The sequence below is a fragment of the Sceloporus occidentalis genome, unplaced genomic scaffold (genome assembly GCF_023333645.1).
Source record: "Sceloporus occidentalis isolate IW3139 unplaced genomic scaffold, rSceOcc1.0.p SCAF_21, whole genome shotgun sequence".
Lineage (NCBI taxonomy): Eukaryota > Metazoa > Chordata > Lepidosauria > Squamata > Phrynosomatidae > Sceloporus > Sceloporus occidentalis.
This window is the reverse complement of record NW_028317001.1, coordinates 10,370,260-10,388,471: the sequence shown is the minus strand read 5'-3', so window position 1 is coordinate 10,388,471 and position 18,212 is coordinate 10,370,260. Positions and strand designations below refer to the sequence as shown.

Here is an 18,212-nt window from a genome sequence, read left to right as displayed (position 1 = left end):
ATCCCACGCATTGTGCAGGTCATACTCTCGATGTGGTCTTCTGTACGGAACAGGCACATCCGTGGGTGGAGGTAGTCCATATCTCTGCATTGCCATGGACCATGGACCGTTTCCTGGTCAAGGTTGGGCTGAAGGTCACTATTCCCTCCGTTGGGGGCAGAGGACCTATTAAAATGGTCCCACATGGAAGCTAGTAGAGCAATGGCTGTGAGATCTATTGGAGCAATCCTTAGATCCTACAACCAGGCAGGGGGTCATCTGGTCACACCAGCTCTAAAAATAATTCAGAGCAACGTTATAGCTCAGATCCTATATGGCGCTCTGTGTGGGGATGGGATGATTCCCAATTGGTGAAACTGGAGGCCATCCAGAATACATTTTTCAATAAATTGCTCTTACTTTCACCTGGCACGCCTGCAGCTTTGGTTCGGGCTGAGGTCGGCCTCACTTCCATCAGAACTCGTATTCATTTTGCTTTATTTAACTACAAGAGATCTTTAATAGGTTCTCCAGTTAAGGTTTTTCCTAAGTTGTGTTTCCAACATTTACCAAGCTGCAAAGTGTGGAGTTTAAGGTACAATAGGTTGCTAGAATCATATCCTGCTCTAACTGAAAATCCTTCTACCTGGAATTCAAGAGAGAAGCTTCGTGAATACATTTTTAACCATGATGTGTATCTGGATAGACTGGCTGTTAACAATTTGAAATTTTCCAAATGGTTTAGATTATATAAATTGGACCATCAGATGGCTGTTTACCTAAGGAAGCTTACATTCCCAAAGCTTAGGCAGGCTTTTACAGCTCTTCGTTTCCAAACAATGCCTTCAGCCATGATCCACACACCTATATTCCGGTTTATGTATTTGTGGAGCTCCAGAAATCGAGGACTTGCCTCATTATCTGCTTTTTTGCTCACTATATACTGATCCAAGAACTAAATTTATGGGATCTATTCTGTCCAATTTACAGTCTACTATCACTTCTGAAAAGATTTTTTTTCTCCTGTCTGATATTGATTCTCAGGTAACTTATAAGGTTTCACTGTTTGCCTCAGCAGCAATCAAAATTCGGACAAGGGTAATAGCAGACATTGCAGTTGATTGTCATGGGGATGATCTTATCTAAACGTTGAAGTTGTTTTTAATGTTGTTTTATTTAAATGTCTGGAATTTTATTATGTTTAATATATAAAATTTGGATGTTAGTTATTTGATGGAGCATTTTATAATTCTGAATTTCTGTCACCGATTTTACATTTTAATCATGTGAATGGCCTTTGGCTTAAGCATTAATAAAAAAAATTGATTGATTGGTCTAATGCTATTGAAGCCTATGCTGTGTGATGTTCTTTATTTGGCACAAAAGTCTCCCCCAAATGAGGCATCAGAAGGGAGGGTCTCTCCTCTGCCTCATTTTCCAGGAGGAAGGGGGCTCCTCAAACCCCCTTTTACCTTCAGATCCCCCTCCCCTCCATGGCCATGCCTCTCTCCAAGGGTCCCCCCTGCCCTCTTTTCTCATAATAACCTCCCAAGTACCTGGGCCCCAAGGACCCCCCGAAGGAGGAGGCAGGGAAGGAAAGAGGGAGAGGCGGACTGGCAGTTCCCCTGCCTTTCTTTGAGGGGAGATTGGGGTTTCATTCCTTCTTACCCCAACCCCTCCACCCAGAAGACCCTCCAGCCAATCCTTCAAACCAAAAAGGGCTCTCCTTCACTTCCCTCCCTCAGAGCAGGCTGTGAGGGCAGCAGTGGCTTCAGAGGCTGAAACTCTGCATGCACATTAGCAACCAAAGGCCACTCCTGAGTATGCGCAGGGATCGCAAGGCCCTTGCTGCTGCTGCTACTGCTGCTTATTTCACTCTCGACCTTTGGAAGAAGGGAAGGAGTACACCCTTCCTTCCTTCCTTCCAGAATGGAGCCCAACCAGTGGAGCTGGACTCAGGAGAGAAAGGCTGGGAAGGCTCTGCTTTGTACATATAGCTCTGTTTCTCTGAGTGTGAGTGTGTGTATATGTGTGTGTGTCTGTTTGACTCTGTTCTTATGGCTGGGAATGGAACTGAGGACTGAGGAGAGAAGAAAGTGTCAGTTTTGTGCAAATTCACAACTTCTGTCCATCAATGACAAGGTTTCCCATGACATTCTTGCAAATAAGCTTGTAAAATGTGGACTAGACAAGGTAACTGTTACATGGATTTGTAACTGGTTGACCGGCCGAACCCAAAGGCTGCTCAACAATGGCTCCTTTTCATCCTGGAGAGAAGTGACCAGTGGGGTCCCACAGGGCTCTGTCCTGGGTCCAGTGCTATTCAACATCTTTATCAATGACTTGGATGACAGAATTGGGAGCATACTTATCAAATTTGCAGATGACACCAAATTAGGAGGAATAGCTAATACCCCAGAGGACAGGATCAAGATTCAAAATGACCTGAATAGACTAGAAAGCTGAGCCAAAGCTAACAAAATGAAATTCAACACGGAGAAATGTAAGGTATTGCACTTAGGGCAGAAAAATAAAATGCACAGATATAGGATGGGTGACACCTGGCTGAATGAAACTACGTGTGAAAGGGATCTAGGAGTCCAAGTAGACCACAAGTTGAACATGAGTTAACAGTGTGATGCGGCAGCTAAAAAGGCCAATGCAATTTTAGGCTGCATCAATAAAAGTATAGTGTCTAGATCAAGAGAAGTAATAGTGCCACTGTATTCTGCTTTGGTCAGGCCCCACCTAGAATATTGTGTCCAGTTCTGGGCGCCACAATTCAGAAAGGACATTGAGAAACTGGAGCGTGTCCAAAGGAGGGCGACAAAAATGGTGAAGGGTCTGGAAACCATGCCCTATGAGGAATGACTTAGGGAGCTTGGGATGTTTAGCCTGGAGAAAAGAAGGTTAAGAGGTGATATGATAGCCCTGTTTAAATATTTGAAAGGATGTCATATTGAAGAGGGAGCAAGCTTGATTTCTGCTGCTTCAGAGAACATGACTCGGAACAATGGATGCAAGCTGCAGGAAAAGAGATTCCACCTGAACATTAGGAGGAACTTCCTGACAGTAAGGGCTGTTCGACAGTGGAATGCACTCCCTCGGAGGGTGATAGAGTCTCCTTCCTTGGAGGTCTTTAAACAGAGGCTGGATGGCCATCTGTCAGGGATGCTTTGATTTGGATTTCCTGCATGGCAGGGGGCTGGACTGGATGGCCCTAGTGGTCTCTTCCAACTCTACAATTCTATGATTCTACGAATGAGTCCAGTGTGTTGAAACAGCAAAGAACTTTATTAAGAACACATAGTGAGAAATTCAGCTTTTAAATCAGAGCTGCCCTCCCCAAGCCAAAGATTACATTAAATCCCTAAAACCAAAAACTCCAACCTCTTCCAAACCTAGCCCCCACCTCCAATTCCCACAGTCTACGCCTCATAGGTAAAAAAGCACCCTTTGCCATGCCCAGAAACTAGCCCTCTTTATGTTAATACTCACTGCCAACTTTGTTCATCCAACATCCCACGAATTCCAAAAGCTATCATTCCCTTAACTATTCTAGCCAGCTGCAACAAATCCCACCCCTCTATCTAGCTAACCTATTCCACAGCCCATAATCCCCAGCCAAATTTATAAACTAAAGCAAAGAAATATACTAATAGCAATTAAAACCAAACCTTAACAAAATATAACTTTAAAACTTAAACAGACATATGGACACACAAACCTAACACACAAAATCAAAAGGGTCTTTTCTTATCACCAGCGGATTGAAAATATATTCTTTATATCCCTTCTTGAGAAAAATAATGTCATTTCACGTCTGGGATTTGTGTGGCATCTCTCCAATGTGGACTCTCTGATGTATCACTAGGTTTGACCTCTGAGAAAAACCTTTCCCACACTGCTGGCATTTGTATGGCTTCTCTCCTGTGTGGACTCTCTGATGTATCACTAGGATTGACTTCTGAGGAAAACATTTCCCACAATGCTGGCATTTGTATGGCTTCTCTCCTGTGTGGACTCTCTGATGTATCACTAGGTTTGACCTCTGAGAAAAACATTTCCCACAATGCTGGCATTTGTATGGCTTCTCTCCTGTGTGGACTCTCTGATGTATCAATATGTATGATTTCGACGAAAAAAATTTCCCACAATTCTGGCATTTGTGTGGCTTCTCTCCTGTGTGGACTCTCTGATGTCTCACTAGGTCTGACTTCGAAGAAAAACATTTCCCACAATGCTGGCATTTGAATGGCTTCTCTCCAGTGTGGCCTCTCTGATGTATCACTAGGTTTGATTTCGACGAAAAACATTTCCCACAATGCTGGCATTTGTATGGATCATCTCCAGTGTGGCCTCTCTGATGTATCACTAAGTTTGATTTCAATGAAAAACATTTCCCACAATGCTGGCATTTGTATGGCTTCGCTCCAGTGTGGCCTCTCTGATGTATCACTAGGCTTGACCTCTGAGAAAAACATTTCCCACTATGCTGGCATTTGTATGGCTTCGCTCCAGTGTGGACTCTCTGATGTCTCAGTAGGTTTGACCTCTGAGAAAAACATTTCCCACAATGCTGGCATTTGTACGGATTCTCTCCAGTGTGACCTGTCTGATGTATCACTAGAATTGATTTACGAGAAAAACATTTCCCACAATGCTGGCATTTGTATGGTTTCTCTCCAGTGTGGACTCTCTGATGTATCACTAGGTAAGATTTCGATGAAAAACATTTCCCACAATGTTTGCATTTGTATGGCTTTGCTCCTGTGTGGATTCTCTGATGTATGACAAGGACTGACTTGTAAGCAAAATATTTCCCACAATGGTGGCATTTATGTGACTTCTTTGCTGTGTGGACTCTCTGATGACTCAAATATTCTTCTGTAAAGAAGGACAATGACAGATAAGACTGAAAATCAGAGTTAAGAGAGGAGGGTGTTACTCCATGATTTAGCCCTCATTAACCCCTCCTTATTTGAGATTAAATTAATAAATTTGCTGTGAGTAACCCAACCATGACCCTTCTGCTTATGCCCCTAAATCCATGGAACGATTGTATCCTTACTCATAGGAGCTACCAAGGAAGAGCCTGTATGGGGACTGCCTTGAGGGAATCCGTGGAAGCAGATAGTCAAAGGCCTGTTGAAACAATATTCCATGAAACATGTGCCAAAATACTTTGATTGACAGGTGGCATCATATTCTGTGAGACTGCCATAGAGTGCTGAGTCAGAGCCCAAGGCATGATGCAAGCTAACAGCAGAGGTCACTTCATGCTGTTTGGCACCAGGATGTGACTCACAACCAATACAGTATACAGCTCACATGCAGATTGGTGTGGATTGGATTGGAGTTGTGTGTACAAGAGATGGTGAAGTTGAAGGAACTCGGAGAGGAGAGCTTGCAAATATTTCTATTATTTTGTAACTCAAGATAGATTTTTAGTGTAAAAAGTGGTCAGTGCATTGCAAATATCTATATCTGGATATTTGCTTCCATACTCTGCTATGTTATTGTTGAGCTGCATCTGGGAGTGTCACCCTCAGATTGTGGTGTATATTGGCTTGTGAACACGATAGGAATTCAGAGCCAAGAAGGACCGAGAGCCAGTGTGCTAATCCTTTTTGTCTGATTTATTTGCTCCAAGCACCCATTGCATTCAATTTGGTTTCAGACCATTCTTCCCCCAAGGAAACATTCTAAAGCGATTTAAACCTTTTTGAACACTCGGTTTCTGCCCCCAAGCAACAATTACAATATAAATATCTGCCCTGACTGGCTGTTCTTTGACTTCAGTCCAATTACAGACAGACAGTCTGTTGGTTTACATGGTTAAGAATCTCAGTGCTCTCACCAACCCCACTTGTCGCATGAGCTCCTGACTTCTCTTCCCATTTCGAACCCTCAGCAATTGGAATCAAGATCCGCCTAGGTAAAGTATTACCATTAAGAAAGTCTTACATCTCTTGACCACTCCGACCTGTTATCTAGTTCTTGTGCGTGTGTGTGAACACTTACGTGTGTGTGTGTATTATGCTTTTCCGCTCAATAAAACAAAACAAAAAAAAAACCCCTATTTCAAATGCCTTTGGAGTTCTGGGTGCTTCCAGGCCTGGTATAGTTAAGCTGAATCCCACGGTCGCTCTTGCCCCAACCAAACTTTATCTCTCCTTTCAACTAAGTACCTAATTCCCCTAAAAGCATAGCACTTGCGGCTGTCCTCCCCAGACTCCAGCATTCTGGGTAACAAAGGGCCTCTTGAATCAACCATGGAACTAAGCAAGCTCAGGCAGGAAAAGAAACATTAGAGAACATTGCCATTGTTGTCTAAACCATTGCAGGGCCAACAGAGGGATTTTACCCAAGAAGACTCTCCAGAATCTCAAAAGGCTTGAAGAGGGGCCAAAAAAGCCAGGAATCTTGGTCAGGGATGGGCTGAGGAGCATTTGGAATCAAAAAGCATTTATCTCCATGGTTCCTTCCCACAAAATCCTAGAATTGACAGTTTAGGATAGGATATTTAGAATCCTTAGAAAGTGGAGAGCAATAATGACTCACTAAACTACAAATTCCAAGATTTCACAGAAAGCTGCTACGACAAACTATGTGTGAAAGGGATCTATGAGTCCTGGTAGACCACAACTTAAACCTGGGTCAACAGTTTGATGCAGCAGCTAAAAAGGCCAATGTGATTCAAGGCTGCATAAATATGGGTATAGTGTTATGGCAGGGGGTTGGACTGGATGGCCTTTCTAGTTTCTTTCAACTCTTTGATTCTGTGTTATAGATTAAGGGAAGTAATAGTGCAATTCTGTTCTACTTTGGTCAGGCCCTCACTTGGAATACTGTGTCCATTTCTGGTCACCACAATTCAAAAAGGATGTTGAGAAGCTGGAGTTTATCCAAAGGAGGGCAATAAAAATGGTGAAGGGTTTGGAAACCATCAAGCCCTATGAGGAGTGGTTTAGGGATCTGGGAATGTTTAGCCTGGAGAAGAGAAGGTTAAGAGTGGATAGCCCTGTTCAAATATTTGAAGAGATACTGCTGCTCTAGAGCAAAGGACATAGAACAATGGAAGCAAGGCACAGGAAAAGAGGTTCCACCAAAACATTAGGAAGAACTTCCTGACAGTAAGAGCTATTCAACAGTGGAATATACTCCCTCAGAGCATGGTGGCATCTCATTATTGTTGTTGTAGTTGTTATTATTATTATTATTATTATTATTAATTTCTAAAGTGCTCCTTCTTTGAAGGTCTTTAAAGGTCTTTGAAGGTCTTTAAACAAAGGCTAGGTGGCCATCTGCTGGTGATGCTTACAATGTGTTTCCTGCATGGCAAGGGGTTGAATTAGATGGTCCTTGTTATCTGTTTAAGGTCTTTGATTCTATAATTCTAAAGTGGAATCATAGTGCCATGATAATGTAGAATGAAAGGGCCCTCAGTCTTCATAGTAAGGGCAATGAATTCAGCTTCCTTACCCACAGAGGCCACATTCTCGTAATTCTCCATCATCACATCCTTGTACATAAGTCTCTGCTTCTTCGTCAGCAGTTTCCATTCATCCTCAGTGAAATATACCGCCACATCCGCAAAGGTCACCTGCAATAGAAAATAGCCCTCATCCAGAGAATGACTAATAAAAGGAGAGGGAGAAGCACATGATGCATCCCAAAAATTATTTGATCACCTCAGAATTTAGTCCAGGAAATAAACTTTAATTGCTGTTAGCAAGAAAAAAGCTACTGCCTTTGAGATCCAGTTTGTCTCAAATTCTTCCAATACAATATACAATATAATAAAAAATATAATTTAAGCCATGGCTGGGATATTGAGGATGGATTAGGATACTGACTATACCAAAATGTATCGTACATTTAGCCTCCAAAGATTATAGTGCATTTAGCCATTTGTTGCCAAATTTCAGAGGCGAATGTCATTTTTAAAAAGCAACAGCAGAAAGTGGTGAAGATGGACAAAGTTGTTTATGAAGAAGATCACACAAGTGGGAAAGGGCACAACACTTTGTTTTTGCCTCAGACTCCTAGCAAGGGCAAGTCCCTGCCCCCTTCTTTCTTCTCCAACCCCCACTTTTGAGTTGATGGGCTGCAAACTCCTTGGCAATCATTATGCAGAAATTGAAATGAGCTGAAGAATTGGTAAAGTGGGAGAAGAAGAGAGAAACCAGGACATTTTAAAAGCCCTCGAAATATTGGGATGACAGAGGATTAACCAGGACTGTCTCTGCCAAACTCAGACAGTACTTTATTTGCTTCCTTTCATAAATTGGCCCAGCAGTGACCCAGATGAAGCTAATAGAATAGTGACTCACCAAAGAGTTGTTGTACCTCGGCAGCCTCCTTCTCTTGGAGCCCAACTCCCTTCGATTGGCCTCTGTGTTGGCCATCAGGTGGGCAGGGGTCCTGGTGGTCCTGTACTTGGGTCACTTCCAGAAAGAGAGGCCCCAAAGCCGTGTACAAGGAGGCCGAGATGAAGGTCCTGAGAAAAGGGCCCAGAGTTAGGATTGGTTTGGCAAGAAACCCTGCAGCACTCAAAGAGACAGAGAACAGCATCCTGCTGGTGACACACGCAGATGACATATGCCTCCTTTGGGCCGGTGCAGAGGTGGGCATTTGCTTCCTAGCCTGATTCCACAGGGAGCAACACAGGAGCATAGAGGGTTCTGCTGGGTCAGGCTTTCTGGCCTAGTGGCCTCCCATTCTCCCATTGGCCAAAGCAGTTGCCCTCCATCCCCCAGGGAGTTCCCCGGTCAAGCAGGGCAGGAAAGGAGCTCTCTAGTTGCCCCTCTTCCATAGGATCCAGCCCTCCTCCCAGGATCGGGGGGGGGGGGGGCACCAGAGGATTGAGCTGATGTGAAGGGAACAACCAATTCCCATGGCAGCCTTCTGCATGCAGAGAAGTTACAATTCTGAGAGTGACTCTGCCCATGTGGAAAGTGCCTATTTTCCACACTATTGCCTGGCCATCTTGGCTTGGGAATGTCCTGTTCTAGCCACAAGTAGGACTAAATCTTAGCCTGTATCCAATCCTATACTTAGTCCTGATCAGAGTAGAATCACTCAGTCTCTTGGATTTACCTATAGATTGACTCACCAGTCAATTACGGGTTGAGTCGGTCTACGCTAGGTTTAACCAACAGGATTCAGGCCTCCTCAGACTTTAAATTCCGATAAGTTGCAATAGAATGTAGAAAATATATATACATAATTATGCATTGGATAAAATTCATTGTATGTACTTTAGTTTCAATAAAAATTATTTTTAAAAAAGACTTTAAAGGCAGGAATGTTGATTTTTCCATGCTGCGTCATCATCACTGATGAGAATTTGATTTCTCTTTCATGCAGAGGAAGAGGAGGAGGACCACCTTCTTTATGGAAAGATTAAAGAGCAGATCATTAAACAGAGAGTCTGTGAACATCTAGAAAGCAATGCCATAATCACAAAAAGTCAATATCAGTTTCAGAGAAAGAAGTCATGCCTGACAAATCTAATCTCGGTAGATGATCCTGGTAGATGAAGATAATGCTATGGATATAGTATATCTTGATTTCAGTAAGGCCTTGGTAGATGAAGGGAATGCTATGGATATAGTATATCTTGATTTCAGAAAGGTTCCCCATGTCATTCTTGCAAAGAAGCGATTTTGGGCTGCATCAATAGAAGTATAATGTCTAGATCAAGGGAAGTAATAGTGCCACTCTATTCGGCTCTGGTCAGGTCCCACCTGGAACATTTTGTCCGGTTCTGGGCACCACAATTCAAAAAGGATATTTAGAAACTGGAGTGTGTCTAAAGGAGGGCGACTAAAGTGGTGCAGGATTTGGAAACCATGACCTATGAGGAATGACTTAGGGAGCTGGGGATGTTTAGCCTGGAGAAGATAAAGTTAACAGGTGATATGATAGCTCTGTTTAAATTTTTGAAGGGATGTCATATTGAGGAGGGAGCAAGCTTGTTTTCTGCTGCTCCAGAGAACAGGACCCAGAACAATGGATGCAAGCTACAGGAAAGAAATTCCAGCTCAACATTAGGAGGAACTTCCTGATAGTAAGGGCTGTTCGAGAGTGGGACACACTTCTTCCTTGAAGTGCAGTGGAGTCTCCTTCCTTTGAGGTCTTTAAGCAGAGGCTGGGTGGCCATCTGTCAGGGATGCTTTGATTGAGAGTTCCTGCATGGCAAAATGGGGTTGGACTCGATGGCCCTTGAAGTCTCTTCCAACTCTATGATTCTATGATTCTATTATTTATATCACAGTTGGAGAAACTCTGGCCCCTGGGCTGGATAAGACCTGTATTTTTTCAATGATCTGATCAATGGCCTCCCCTTATCATGCCCCCTTCCCCATTTAGACACTGGTGAAAATAATCATTTCATTTTTGCAAATGAGAAAAATCTCTGAGTTTAACTGCTGTGTTAATAATAATAATAATAATAATAATAAAAATTATGTGTATACCACCTTTCCAAAAAGATCAAAGCAGTTTACAAATATGCAATTACAAGATTTGTGTGTTTGTGTGTGTCAGTCATAGCAGGAGCATGAGGTATGTACCTCCTCCCTCTGTTTGCTAAAACCACACAGAAATTGAGGCATGTACATTTGTGTGCAGTGTTTCTGAAAGGATCTATTGTCAAAATCACAATTTCTTCACTTTTCCTTGTATATTTTTTTAAAAGATGCACACTGCTGAATATGTTGCACTTATACAACAAAAATCTATAAATGTATAGGTTTATGAGTGAAGATTGCATCCTGGATTATGCTCATTTTTGGGAAGTGAAGACCTATGTAAATTCATTTTATAAAGCCAGAGAAAAAAATACCTCACAAAGCTCTAGTAAACAACACGTACACACAGTCCCCATAAAAAGGACTCACTGACGTACTGTGTCTTTGGGGTCTGGAATCTCACTTCCACATTCTGGGAAGACAATGCTGCCAGAAGCTGAATTTGGGACTTTATGCCTGCAAAGCATGGGCTCACTGTCTCAGCTGCAGCCCTTCCACACAATCCTGGACTGAAGCATTTAAACAAAGGACCTCTTCCAGCTCCAGGAATAAAGGCCTACCTTCAGTACAAAGACCCTGATTCCTTCAGCCCCAGAAAGGGCTCTTCTGCAGTCCTTTAAGGCCGGAGCTTCCCTGGGTCAGAGGCAGTCTCCTCAGCCGTAGAGAAGGGTTGCTCTGAGTGCGAAGGAGGAGGAGGTCCAAGGGCTGAGGGAGGAAAGGCAATGGGGAAAAGGTCAGTGCCAATGGCCATGGAGGGCAGAAGGTGACAATGCCTAGGAAACTCCTCTAGGAATGAGTGGCAGGAGTGAGTCCAGGGGGCTGAGGGGGTCTCCTTTCCCAAAGGGGGGGGAGCAAGGACCGGTGGACCCTCCCCAGCTAGGGTCCAAAGGGAGGGTCTCTTGCTCTACCTCTTTCTCCCAGCCCCCAAAGCCCAGCCTCCGCACTGGCCCTGGGTCCCCTGCCTCCCCTTTCTCAGACCCCTTCCTTCCTTCCTTCCTTCCTTCCTTCCTTCCTTCCTTCCTTCCTTCCATCCTTCCTTCCTTCCGTCCTTCCTTCCTTCCGTCCTTCCTTCCTTCCTTCCTTCTCCCCAAAATGGAGGGCCAGAGGCAGAAAGGGACACACTGCCTTCCTTTTGGCCCAAGGAGCCTCGCCTCCTTCTCACTCTGGAGCCTCAGGGAGGGAAAGAGGAGCCTCTTGGTTCAACTGAGGAGGCCTCAGAGAAGGTTCCGGAACATTATACCCCATAGTCACAAGCAGCACAAAATGGCTGCCAGAACCCAAAACGGTTGCTTCTGCGTCAGTACGTGGCAGATGGCAGTTTGAGGCCTTCAGGGAACCCAAAATGGAGGATGAAAGGGCCACAAAGTCGGAAGGGACCCCAAACAGGATTTCTGAACCTAAACAACACAGAAAGGTTTTCCTGATCGCACCCGATGGCTGTGAGAACACAAAAAGTCCCCAAACAGGATTTCTGAACGTTAACAACAGCTAAATATTTTCCTGATGCTATTGAAAGGAGGAACCTGATCCGCTCCTTAATTACAATCAATAGTGAAAGATATTGATATTAATATCAAGAGAGCCCATCATCCACAACCCAGCTCAGGTCTTGACCGCTCAGGGAGGCCAGTCCAGCTGCAGGACTGGGACCACTTTAGCTGCCCTGGCTCAGTGCTAGGGAATTCTGGGAAATGTAGTTTTGTGAAACATTGAGCCTTCTCTTTCAGAGACCTCTGGTGCCACAATAAACTCCATTTCCCAGGATTCCCTAGCACTGGCCCAGGGCAGTTAAAGCACACTCAAACTGGACTATTGCTGCCGTGTGTTTTGGACCTTTCTTGGCCGCAAACTGTCCATAGCCTGCAATGCATCTCCTAATTCTGTTGGCAGTCCCTCCCTCCCAACACTTTCTCATTTCCCCCCAAAACCAGCACAAAGCTGGCAGATGGAAAGAGGTTTTAAAGCAGCATTTAAATCTGCCATATTTGTTTTTAAAAGACTAAATGTCCCAAATGCTATTATCAGTTTTGTAGCTATTATTACAGAAAGAAGTAGAGTGCAAACTCTTCAAGTACCTTTGTTTTCTGGAGTGAGATGGGCTTTTCCAACTGACTCACTGTGATGATCTCCGGTGGTCCAAGAAGCCAAACTGCAGCCCTGTAATAATAATAATAATAATAATAATAATAATAATAATAATACTTTTATACCGCTCTTTCTTCAGCCAAAAGGCTATCAAAGTGGCTTACAAATTGTTAAATTCCTTAAATCACGCTGCCACCTCCCAGTGATTTATTTTTTTAATTTTTAAAAATATTTTATTATTAAAACATATATACAAACACACATATATCAATCTTCATATACAAACACACACATACATATATTTATATACATACATACATACCTACTTATGCATTTCTATTTTACATATTCATCTTTCATCCTTTATTTATACTAATAAAAATATTCTAAAGAGGGGTCACTTTTCTCTTGCCTCAGCTCTTACTCTAACCTTTATCTCTCCACTTTAATCCTTTCCAAAACACACACACACACTCTCTCTCTCTCTCTCCACCTCCCAGTGAAATATAAAAGATTTCCCTTAACCTACACTGGGACCAGTTAAGGAGACTTATTTCTACTTTTTTACTGATCTTCCCAAGCATCAACCGAGCCAAATCATGTGTAAAAGGAGCGTTGAGTAGTAGATACTCAAGGAGATATTTACTATAAATAACAAAACATAACTAAAATATAAGTCATACAAGATATTAAGAGTCTTGCAGGTACAATATTTGTAAGTATATAATATTCAATTCCTACAAGCTATTATAATAATAAATAAACCTAAACATCCAATTCTGAGACTAACTTCCAAGATCAACTCTCTCTCTCTCGATCTCCAACCGACACAATTCCCCCAACTGTCTCTCGGTCTCTCAGGCCTTATATCTCCTTCTCACGGAAGCTTCCAGAAGAACCTTCATCTTGCTCTCTGATTGGTCAAGAGAGCCTTCCGTAGCAGTGATGTCACTCTGCATTTGCATAAACCTCCCTTTACTGCCTGAAAAAGACTTCCATTGACTGGAGCCCAGTCATTGCACTTGCCCAAGGCAAGGCTTGCACCTATTTCCCAATGTTGTTCTTGGGGTCTGCCTTCCAGTTGTTTCCAGGTCTTATGGTGACCTTATGGGAGTCTCTGAAAGGGTTTTCTTGGCAGGTCCCTTCAGAGTGGGTTTCCCATGGCCATCCTCTGAGGCTGAGAGAGTGTGACTTGCCCAAGGCTTCAGTTCTTTTGGAAGCCTTTTTGCTTTATCTTCTAGAAGGTAGCTGAAGTGTTGCTTCTTGCATTGAAGAATGAGAGGAACCTTGTGGCATCCAAAAGACTAACATTCTCTGGAGTTATGTCTGATAATATATATATATATATATATATATATATATATATATAGGATTGCAATCCCTGTTCATTTATTAAAAGGTTTATAGTGCACCCCATATCATAGAATCTCATAGATATGTCCCTTAATAGCATTTAGCCAAATTAAACAGTACTGTATATAAAACAAAAACATGAAACAAGCTGGACAAGAGGCCTCCAGGCTGCACCTGGCCCTTTCGCATTGGAGGTGGCAGTGGAGCTGCGGCTGCAAGGAGGCCAAGCCTCAGACTCCTCTCCGCCGTCGCTGCCGGCACCTCCTGTGTTGGTGATGGTGGCAGTGGAGAGGAGGCCAAGGAGAATGCCAGAGGCCTCCTCTTTCCCGCCACCTCTGTCTCTGTGCAAGGGCCATGTGGGGCTATTGGAGGCCAAGAGGCCTCCAAGTCACCACCCGGCCCTTCTGCGGTGGCAGCATCGGGGGCATGTAGGCCGAGATGGAGAGGAGGCCTCTGGCGCTGCTCCTCCGCCTCCTCTTCGCTGCCACCGCCACAATCACTGCCACCTCTGCGGAAGGACCAGATGGTGGGCTGGAGGCCCCCACGCGACCTTTCCCCCGACCGTGGCGGCGGGGAGGGAAAAAGTTGGGGAGGAGAGGAGAGGGACTTTTGTCCCAAATGTCTGCACGCATGGACTTGAGCATACGCGGTTTTTGGTATACGCTCCAGGGGCCCACTGAATTCGCAAGCAAAGTAGAGCCAAGAGAGCCCTGGAGAGCCTTGCCTTGGGTGGCTCTGGATCTCTGATACCGCAACAAACTATAAATCCCAAGATTCCACAGGATGGAGCCAGGAGAGTTAAAGTGGTTTCGATCTGAATTATTTCTTCAGTGCAGATACGGCCTGAGTCAGTTGTAAAAGTGTAGAAGCACCAAAGGCTGATTTTTACCCTTAAAAATGGTTCTACTTTTTAAAAGATAAGCAGTTTGTTTTTCTGTCTAATCCTTATTTTTGTTCTTCTTGTTTTGTTTGTTTGTTTCATTCTTGGTAATATAAGATGGTCTGGTCTGCCTCCTTCCTTCTTGCCTGCAAATCTCTTAATAAGAAAAGGGAGGAGATTTTTAAAATCTCCCAAAGGAGCTCTTTTTGGCCTCCTCTTAGAAGCCAAAGCCCAATATTTGTGAAGAATAACAAGGCTTCTATTAAAACCATCCTCCCCATTTCTGTATAAGAAACCCCTCTCTGGAAAGAGACACAAAAGACACACCAAGAAACACACTGACTACCTTTTGGCCCAAGGAGCCTGGCCTCCTTCTCTCTCTGGAGCCTCAGGAGAGAAAGAGGAGGCTCTATTCAACTGAGGCTTCAGAGGTACTGGAATATTATTCCCCACAGTCACAAACAGCAGAAAATGGCCGCCGTAACACAAAATGGCTGCCTCTGCCTCAGCACTTGGCACTTGGCAGGTGGAGGCCTTTAGGGAATCCCTAATGCAAGATGAAAGGGCTGCAAAGTCAGAAGGGACCCCAAAGAGGGTGGCCAGAGGCCTGGACTGCAAAGGACCTCCCTTCTTAACCACTTCTGAGCCTAGAATAAGATGGAGGCTTTTAAGTTCTGCAGAATTCTTTTGGTCTAGAGAGGCTGAAGTGGGGAAGGCAAGGGCCGAAAGTCCCAAATGGGGTTAGGACACACTGCTTTAATTAGTGCCAACTGAGTTTGAAGCAAAGTCATTTGTCCTCTATAAAATGGGAAGAGAAGAAAATCTGAGAGCCCTAGAATTGGAAATGATCCCCCAAGGGCCATCCAGTTGTGGGCGGGGCTGGGTTGGCTGGCTGCATCTCGAGGGCCACCTTTAGTCTCCTCCCGCAGTTTTAGCCCAACGGCAGAAACAAACTTGCAAGCACGTTGCAGAAAAACCCAACTTTTAATAACAGTTTCCAACTCGGTGTCTCAAACCATACAACAGGGCCGTTCTAGGCCTTCCCAGCACCGTATAAAGTCCCCACACGTGTGAACTCCCCAGTCCCAAGGCCTCAGACGTCTTCCTCGGCGTCTCGACTCTTCCGCGTGGCTCGTCCCCCGGAATGCTTCTCCAGCGGCTCGAGGTCAGCCTTCTCCCTCTCCCGGGGCTCTGGACCCGTCTGCCATTGCTCACCCTTAGGGTCCCACCACGCCTCTTCTAGTGGGTCCTCTCTCCCGGTGGCCCAACTCTCTGCGTCCGGGAATGGGAACTCGCCCTCTATCCTTGGGTCTCGCAGGGACACTTCCTCATGTGGTCCCCTCCTTCGCCCCCCAGACCTGGCCTGAAGTATGGCAGGGCTTCCGTCTCTCAAAGCCCTTCTCTTTACCTCCGCTTTCCCTTCTCCGACTGCTGCTCCCCGTCCTCCTCTTCCGCCACGTGTTCCTCCTCCCGGCCGCCTCTCTCCTCCTCTTAACTCCCCAGGCCTCGCTCCTCCTCCCTCTTGCTCCGCCTCCCCTCCTTCCCCCTCCACCTGACCCTCATTAGCCCCTTCAGCCCTCCCTCCTAAGGGTCCCACTTCACTACACCAGTCCAGCCCCCTTCTGCCATGCAGGAATCCACAGACTCCTAGATCCCAAGGGCCATCCAGTCCATCCCCTTGTGCTATGCAGGAATACCCAAAATCCTAGACCACGAAGAGCCATGCAGTCCAGCATCCTTCTGCTATGCAGGAATACACAGAATCCCAGACCTCCAAGGGCCATCCAGTCCATCCCCCTTGTGCTATGCAGGAATACCCAAAATCCTAGACTACGAAGGGCCATCCAGTCCAGCCTACTTCTATGCAGGAATACACAGAATCCCAGACCTCCAAGGGCCATCCAGTCCAGCCCCCTTGTGCTATGCAGGAATACCCAAAATCCTAGACTACGAAGGGCTATCCAGTCCAGCCCCCTTTTGCCATGCAGGAATACACAGAATCCTAGACCCCCAAGGGCCATCCAGTCCAGCCTCCTTCTGCCATGCAGGAATACACAGAATCCCAGACCTCCAAGGGCCATCCAGTCCAGCCTCCTTCTTCCATGCAGGAATACACAGAATCCCAGACCTCCAAGGGCCATCCAGTCCAGCCTCCTTCTTCCATGCAGGAATACACAGAATCCTAGAGTTGGGGGGAGATCCTGGCAGGGAGGGCAGTGAAAAGAGATCCTTAGAAGGAGAGAGGATTGAGAAATATAGTTCTGGAAATCACGTTGTTAAAGACTCCTTGGTTTTTTGCCTTTGCCACCCTCTGAAGCTGAGCAAACGAGATCCGAACTCTGGTCTCCAGAGTCCTAGTCCAGCACCAAAAGGCTTCCTCTGCGCACTGTATTTCCAGGAAACCAAATCAAGTCCTGGGTGACTCTGGAGCCCAGGGTTCGAGTACAGGCTTGGCTGTATAAACCCACTGGATGAAATGGGGCAATAAGCCACACTCTCTCAGCCGTCAGTGGATGGATATGATGGCAAAACCACTCTGAAGAATTCCTGCCAAGGCACACTGCAATAACAGCAACAACAACAACAACATGCTTGTCCTGACCTCAGTGAGTCTTGCTTGTGAATAGACAGGTGCAGTCTTGTTCTGAACGTGTGCATATGTGGATCCGCTGGTACTATTGGATCCTTATATCCACAGATTTATAGCAGGATCTAACCTATCTCCTCACCAAGGACTCTGACTGAGATCAGTGTTTACGTTTAGCCTGTTGGCCTTAAAATGGATCCTAGATCGAAAATAGTCCCTCCAGAAAAGGGGCAGATGTCACTTGCCCATCCTGTCCTTGGATCAATTCTTAAATTCCAAGATTTAGGCTGGGGAGGAGGTCTGTCCCTGCCCTCTTCTGAGGCTGAGAGAGTGTGACTTCTCCAGGGAAGAAATGAATCCTAACCTTCCCGTCAGCTTCAGGGCTTAATGGCTGGGATCAAGGGGGCCGCCATGGGCTTGAGCCTCTGCCCAACAGTTGCCTCCACCAAGAAGGCAGTGGCTGGTGGCTGGGGCACTGTTGACCTTTCCACCATCAAGTGCTCCATGGCTGCTGCAGTGTGAAAGACTGGGGGCACCCTTGGCTGAGCGATTCCTGTCACTACTGTGCTCTGAGGCTGAGAGAGTGTGACTTGCACAGGGCAAGACTTGCACCTATTTCCCATTATTGTGACTGGTGTGTGTGTGTGCCTTCCAGTTGTTTCCAGGTCTTATGGTGACCTGATGGGAATCTCTGAAGGGGTTTTCTTGGCAGGTTTCTTCAGAGTGGGTTTCAGCCAACAGTGCCAACTGTTTCAAGGGAAAGGGCCTCCTGGGGGTCCGTTGATACCAT

The 18,212-nt window shown here is 45.3% G+C and overlaps 1 protein-coding gene across 1 annotated transcript in view; it reads right to left on the bottom strand.

Annotated features, from left to right (window-relative positions):
• Positions 1-18,212, bottom strand: part of LOC149301585 (uncharacterized) — a 339,201-nt gene that overhangs the window by 159,644 nt on the left and 161,345 nt on the right. The window lies entirely within an intron of this gene.